The sequence below is a fragment of the Petaurus breviceps genome, unplaced genomic scaffold (assembly GCF_028583685.1).
Source record: "Petaurus breviceps papuanus isolate PSGF00001 unplaced genomic scaffold, PetGlider_PUasm1.0 183, whole genome shotgun sequence".
NCBI lineage: Eukaryota > Metazoa > Chordata > Mammalia > Diprotodontia > Petauridae > Petaurus > Petaurus breviceps.
Genome location: NW_027185791.1, coordinates 23209908 through 23217821, shown reverse-complemented (window position 1 = coordinate 23217821; position 7914 = coordinate 23209908).

Here is a 7914-nt window from a genome sequence, read left to right as displayed (position 1 = left end):
AGGGGTAAAGGGAAGGATGGGGGTATATAAGAGAGGGCAGATTGGATGAAGGGCTAATCACTAAGCTTGCCATCTTTGAATGGGGGTAGAGGAGAGATGGAGAGAAAATTTGGAACTCAAAGTCTTTTAGAAATGAATGTAGAAAATTAAAATTAAAAATAAATAAATGCTGAAAAAAATAAGAATACTGTGTTTATTTTATATCCTAGAACTTTGCTAAAATTGTTAATTATTTCACCTAGTTTTTTAGTTAATTTTCCAAATCTATGCTATATATTGTATTATGTGCAAAGAGTGATAGTTTTAAATCAGGTATTTTTCAATGTTCAGAATGTTCACAAGGGAAAAGGAAACACAAAAGGGGAAGTAGGAAAGTTTTGGGTCTCCACTATAAACTTGGTCAATTGAGTCCATGTTCTCCACTCCAGACCCTGAAGTGCCCTGCTATTTTAATGGGACAGTGAAACAACCTTCTTTCCTCTACCCCCTAATTGAAGTCACTGTTCTCTTCTTGAGAGCTACCTCCAGGAGCTCCATTTGCCAACTGGAAACTATCCCTTTTTCTTGGTGTGGTGATGAGTACATGCAGCTGGAAATAAGAAGTAAGATCTTTTTGATGTTCCTATTTCCATGTGACCCTGCAAGAGTAGACATAGAATATCTTTGCATGTTACTAGGAAAGGGAGGGAGGAAGAATTTGATTAATGAACTTACTTTTCTCCCCAGTTTGACTCTTTAAATCATCTCTGTGTTATCCCTCACAATCTGCAAGGGAGACATTGATGCCTGATTGTAGAGAAACAGAACGCTAGGACTACTGGACTGGCCACTTTGTTCTCCTCAAAGAAGGGGTGCCACAATTCATTCTTGCTGTCTCCATCTTCCCCCCAAATATTATTAGTCTAGGGGAAATTAATTTTAGGTTCAAACTGCTTCCCAAGTTGCTCTCCTGCAAAGAGGGAAATCTAAAGCTTATATCTGATGATTTGCTACCTTCCTACCAAGAGGTAATTGCACAAAAGACTATCACAAATAGGAAGAAACCTATTTATTCAATCAAATGGCAAATACAAATCACTGCCTGAATGAGTTCTGTCACAGTTCAGGGAAGTTGTTGATCTCAGCCTGAGGGCAATTCCTATAAATCTCTAGGGAGGCAAGATGGAACTCAGGCATATGTTGGGGTGCCGGCTCCTCTACATGTATGCCACTTTCTAAAATTTGTTATTTTTTTTTCTCCAGGGTTATTTCCTGAATGAGGTTCTGGAACCATGTGTGGCCTTCTCTGAAAAAAGGAAGGGAGACTAAGTTCCTTCCTCTTTCAATGCCTCACAAATCCCCTGACACAAACACTCAATAATCTTTCCCTTGGTCAGTAAGGAGAGTCTTATGCAAATGGGACAAGCTTGACCCTCTGGTTATACATATATGTAATCATAGCTAACATTTATTTAATGTTTTAAGGTTTGCATAGCATTTTATAAATATTATTTCATCTTAGCCTCACAGGAACCCTAGGACATAGGTGATTTTACTTTCCCAATTTTAATATTGAGGAAATCAATACAGAGTTTGATAAGGCTCACACATCTAATGTCTGAGGCTGAACTTATCTTGGGTCATCCTAATCTTTAACCAGGGTTTTAGGATTATTTTCTGCCAAGATACAGAACTTATCCTACTTTCCTCTAAAAAAATTTCAGAGATGTCTAGATTATTATCATAAAAATAAGTGAAAACAAATCAAGTGAATGTCCATAGTTAATAGTTTCTTGATTGTTTAGTTTTTGTAATAATATGCATGATAATCTCCAAACATTTGTTCTCCTTTACTTATTCATATCCATTCAGATACCATTTCTCAGAAATCTCAAAGTTGTTTTTCCATTGACATAGACCTTCCTTTGATACACATTCATATTTGAGCTACTTTTCTCATTTTCTTTCCTGTAAATGATATTTCTAATTCCACATTCACCAGGTCAGGGGCTGTGGCATTAGGATATAAACATGGAGGATCCACTGACATTAATAGAAAAATTCTTTATGTTAATATTAGCAAAATATTTTATCTTTTTTATGTTTGTTTTTTCCCCTCCTCCTTGCAATTCAATCCTTAAATGTTCTCAGGATGATATGGTTTAATTGGACCTCTCACCAAGTTTCTATAAACTTCTTTTCTCCTACTTTGTTTCTTCCTGTTGAATGAAACATTCCACTAACAACTGTCTACTATCTTCATCCATAATCATACACACACACACACACACACACACACACACACACACAAATACACACACTTAAAATCTAAACTGGTATTCTCCTTGCCTGCCATATCTTGCTGCTTGGCAAAATTAGGTGTTTTCTGGCTGAGGCGATTTAAATTGATGAAATTTTCTCAGTAAATTCTTATGATCTCTGTTGATGACTGTTCTTTTATCTTTTCCCCACTTTTTCTCACTTTTCATCTTTGATAGCTTGTTTAAGTAGGTCAGGAAGGAATTGGCTCAATTGTATGCCATATTTTCTCATTTCTCTTCTAATTAGTTTTTGATTTTGATCTTAGCTCTGTAAAGCCAATCATCTGGACAAAGACAGCTAACTATTGACATCAGCATTCAATCATTTAAGATATAATAAATTATGGTTTTTTAAAGCAATTGGAGGTAAGTAACTTGCTCAAGGTTAAATGGCCAGTTATTTTGTGTGGGCGTTAAGTGTCTGAGGCCGGAACCGAACTCAGGTCTCCCGACGCTGGGGATGGCGCTCTTACTTACTGCACCACCTAGCTGCCCCATCAATCATGTTTTTATGGTATATTTTTATTACATTTTGGTGCATAGCCACTCTTCTTGAAGATTTTTTTTTTGAGATATGTGTTTGGCTTTTTATGGTCTATGGGCCTTACTCATTTATCACTCCTAACAAAGTTTCCAGAATACATTTTTGCTTCCCTCACTTTGCACTTATTTATTCAATTACTAAATTTAATGTTTTTTTCTTCACTTACAAAATATTTATTTTTACTTTTTCTAGAATTCTTCTAACTCATCGTACTCTCTAACACATGCCACATTAAATTGTATCTCTCGTGCTGCCTGCACACAAGATAAAAAAAAAATCTGCTATTGTTGTTATAGTCATAATTATGATTAATGACAGGAAGTAAGAACTTGTATTTACAATGATATTCATTTAATTACTATTACAGTAATACTGAAGGAAAACAAGAAAAAACAACAATAACAAAAGTCCCTAGTGATTGGCAAACAACAGGGGAAAATACTTTATTGTATAAATTTAATATTGTTACAATGACATGAAGAGTGAATATTATGAAGAATTAAGAAAAAGCATAGAAAGACTTGCAATAAATTATACTGAGTGAAGAAAACAAAACCAAAATATTATTTACACATTATAACTACAGCAATGTATCTAATGACTATGCTAATATAAGAAAAAACTTAAATTATAAATCCTAGCACCCAGCATAAATACACTTGGGAAGGAAAACAATAGATTTTATATTGTTAGGTGATGTCATGCTAGAGCTTCAAAGAAACAGTGATGCCCTTCTTTCAAAATTGAACTTGGTCCAAAGAAGGACAATCATGACCAAAAGCAATGTGACATATAGTCCAGTAGGTTTAGAAGATTGTAAAATGTTCTCTCAGAAGTGTCTCTTTTCCATATGAGTTGCCACATCCAGGGAAGCATACCTCCTTGCTCAGAACTGCCCTATAGGAGTATCTTGTATACCAGGACAGAAAATAATCAGAAGATCACTTGCAAGCATGCTGCTTTTCTGCAGAAGTCTATGGATCTTCCTTGCTTCTTTCCCAGCCTGGCCTCTCTTCCTGGTCCTAATCAAATACAGAAAATATATCCTAGCCCCTAAAGAAATAAGGTCCCAGAAAGGTCCTTTCTCAGGGCTATACTTATAATTGCCAATCATCTTCATAATTCTTTGGAATAGAATCCTGGAACTATTATAATATGCCTAGAATAGAAGAAGACTTCACCACTATATATTCCCTGTGAAATAATGGGCCTACCAGGAACATGGAATGTTATCTCTGATGTTCTCTCTATCTACCAACACATAGCCCTTTATAAAGCTATTTCAGGTTTATTTCTCTTCTAGTTCAAATTATAAAAGCTTGGGGGTGGCTAGGTGGTGAAGTGAGTAGAGCACCAGCCCTGGAATCAGGAGGACAGAGTTCAAATGTAGCCTCAGACACTTAACACACACACACAAAATAGTCGCATGACCTTAGGCAAGTCACTTGACCCCAATTGCCCCCCCAAAAAAAGAAAAAGAAAGCGAATTATAAAAGCTTAGCACTTCATTATTCTTGGAACATGCAAACATAATGCTTTAGGGTCCCTGAGACATGACTTAGAGGAAGTAGTGGCATGGTATTAGCATCCCTCAGATGACAGGGAACTCTGGTTATGCATTTTATATCATAAGGAAACATAAGGTTAAATGACATGAAGATTTAGACATGTAGAATGAGTCCATAAGAGCAATATCCATAACTCATTTGGTCCAAGAAAAAGGGCCCACCTTATCTTTGTTGATACATGGAAAAGGGGTAAAGGATACAGTTAGAGTGAATTGAGGCATGTGTCCACATTCAGGTTCTATTCCTTGGTGTTGATGTGTCCCATTAGGACAAAGAAGAAGTTAGAGATGTCTGGCTTTTAGGATAAATTAAGTGAAAAAGGGGTGGCAAGCATCTCTATGAAAAGATCCATTAACTGTATGATATATGGTTCCATGCCAAGGGCTCTGATGGTTACCAACAATCTTGGTAAGTAACTTTGAGTCCAGTGAACTCAAAGACAATGTTCTCAGTGATAGATTCAGTACAGGGGTCCTAACTCCAGCCAGTTTGATGGTTTAGACTCAGCTCTAGAATGAAAAGAGACACTCTTAGATAAAAACTTAATAAAATGTACATAAGAATAGTGCAGAACAGATATTTGTCAAGGATGTAGTTAGTACTTAAGCAAGTAGACAGAGATACCCATCCCCTTCTTTTTACAAAGTCATTTGTAAAGGCCTTTCTAAAATGCCTGCTTTGTACCAGGGACAGTACTAAACACTGAGGGCACAAAAAGAGGGAAATGATCATCTTTGCCTTCCAAGAGCTCATGATCTAGGAATAGGTTAGATGAGGACACTGTGCTCTTAGATGTGCTTGGTGACTCGCATAACTTTGGCAGATCTGTCCAGTAAGAGGAAGAGACCTGAGAAGACTCCGATGATGCAGAGTGAAATGAGAGAAGCAGAGAATAATTTGTACAAAAACTACAGGACTGCAAAGGAAACACCTATGAAAGGCTTAACTATGATCAACGTGATGACCAGTTAGGACCCAGAAAGACTGATGATGAATCATGCTTCTGATTTCTTGACAATGGAGTAAAGTACAATATGCTACATATATTTTGAGAGAGAGCTAAAGTTTGGATGTATTTGGAATTATTACATTTATTTTTAAAAGGGAAGGATTGTGTGTGAGGGGGTGGGGGAGGGGAAGTTAAAAGGAAATGTGGTGATCATGGTAATGTGAAAAAAGGAAGCAAAGAAAGAAAAAAAGTGTCAGTGAATTATTTAAAAAACAGACAGAAGAAAATATAAGAAAGTGCTGCATTGTATATAGAATTAGCGGGAGTATTGTGATAATTTCACCTATGAAATGTAAATATATGTATGTATATATGTCTGTGTATATATATATTTGTACATTCTTGGTTTCTTTGGAAGTTCTCTTCCTCTGCTCTTTTTATGGGGAAATTATATTTATTGATTAATGTTGAAATCAAAACAATAAAGAGAAAATTTTAAATCTTTAAAATTTTGACTATGACAGTCCTAGTCTCAATCTAGCATTTTGCCCTATGACAACTGACCATTACTTAAGGTCCTGTAGATTTATTGAAAAATACTTTATAAAAAAGAAAAAAAATCCCTGTAGTGCATGAGAGGAGCAAATGATAAATCTATGTGTCAAAGGAACTAAAGTAGATATGAATTAAAGAAAATCTCAATATGGACATATTTAAAGGTTCATATTGGGCTCAGTCGGTAGACTTTGATGGAAGAAATCTTTGAGGTGCAAAATAAATTAGCCAAACTCAAGAGAAGAAATCAAAGCATAAAGAATCTGTTTGAAAATAATGTTACTTGAAATCCGCAACTCTTTTTTAGCTGAGACACAAAGCCTGCAAATAAAGCTCTTTTCTGTGAAGTCAGTTTTCAAATAATTAACACTGACTAAATGAAATGGAGATAACTAGTGACTGAAGTGTTCTTTATTAATCAGAAGTTGGCATCAAATTATAGTTGTAGTGATGGAAATACATTTTGATTCTCTTTTTATGTGACATTAATTTATTGAAACATGGAAACAAAGATTATCCCACAAGGGATGTAATATAAGCAATACTATGATATCATATATTGACTTAGTTTTGTGTGTGTCTGTAGGAAAAAATATTTATTCCGACTTATTGGTTACAAGGAAGCAATCATACCTATTACATTTTTGGTAGGGACAATTTAGGGAGAAGTAGAATGAGGAATCATTATATTCTTTAAAATAGAAGAAAAGGAAATCAATGAATCATTAAAAATCAATACGAGGAAAAGGAAGGAAGGTGGTAAAGAAAAGGAAGTGACTCACCTAAGCTCTCCCTAAAATGCCTCTGAACACCTTTAAATAATGTCATAAACCATTTGTGGAACTGAAAAAGGGTTGTAAATAATGTTTCAGCCAAAACAACTTAGAAGATCACCAGGAATGCTCTGTTCTAGCAGGATAAGAGTAGAACACAATTCAATGAAGGCCATGACAGCACAGAGCTAGCCCCCCAAAAAACAGTTACTGAATTAGCAGCAGAAGTTTCTCAGTTCCCCATGCTGATATTGTAAAGGGGTCAAACAACTTGTTGGAAGGAGATTACAAGGGTCTCTTTCCTAGAATTAAGGTGGGACTGGGTTGCATTGCCTGTATTCAGATCCAGTTACAGTCTCGGGTCACAGTCCAAGGGTAAGGGAAGGAACTAGCCCACCAGAGTTTATGGCCACCATGGAGGGGGAAGCTTCTTTTTTCCCAATTCCAGGGTAGAAAAGAGTACTTTCAGTCATTCACATAACAGAGCACAGATTAGAGAGTAGCAAACACCTCTCCTTAGATCACACCACTTAAGATAAACTTAGAAGTCCCTAGAAATATCTGAAAACAGTTGCACAAAACACCTGAAGCTTGGGACAGTGCACTCTCCACCCTGGAAGAAGAGCCTTACTTCAAAAAAGAGTTAAAAGTCAAGTGTGAGTCTTGGCACATGAGAAAACAACAGAAAAATTTCTGACTATAGAAAGCTACTATGGTGACAAGGAAGATCAAAACAAACACTCAGAAGACAACGAAGTCAAAGCTCTTACATTCAAAGCCTCAAGAAAAATAAGAATTGTAATCAGGATATGGAAGACCTCAAAAAAGATTTTGAAAATCTTTGAAAAGAGAGGTAAAGGAAAAATTTGGAAGAGAAATGAGAATGATGCAAGAAAATAATGAGGGGTGGCTAGGTGGTGCAGTAAATAGAACACCGACTCTGGAATCAGGAGGACCTGAGTTCAAATCTGACTGCAGACAATTAACACAAAAACTAGCCATGTGACCTTGGGCAAGTCACACTCAATTGCCCTTCCAAAAAAAAAGAGAAAATAATGAAAAGAGTCAAGAGTTTGGTAAAGGAGACAAAAAAAGAAGAGAAAAGAAAAGAAATGAAGAGAAGAGAAAAGGAAAAGGAAGGAAAGAAAAGAAAAGAAAAGGAAAGGAAAGGAAAGGAAAGGAAAGGAAAGGAAAGGAAAGGAAAGGAAAGGAAAGGGAAGAGAAG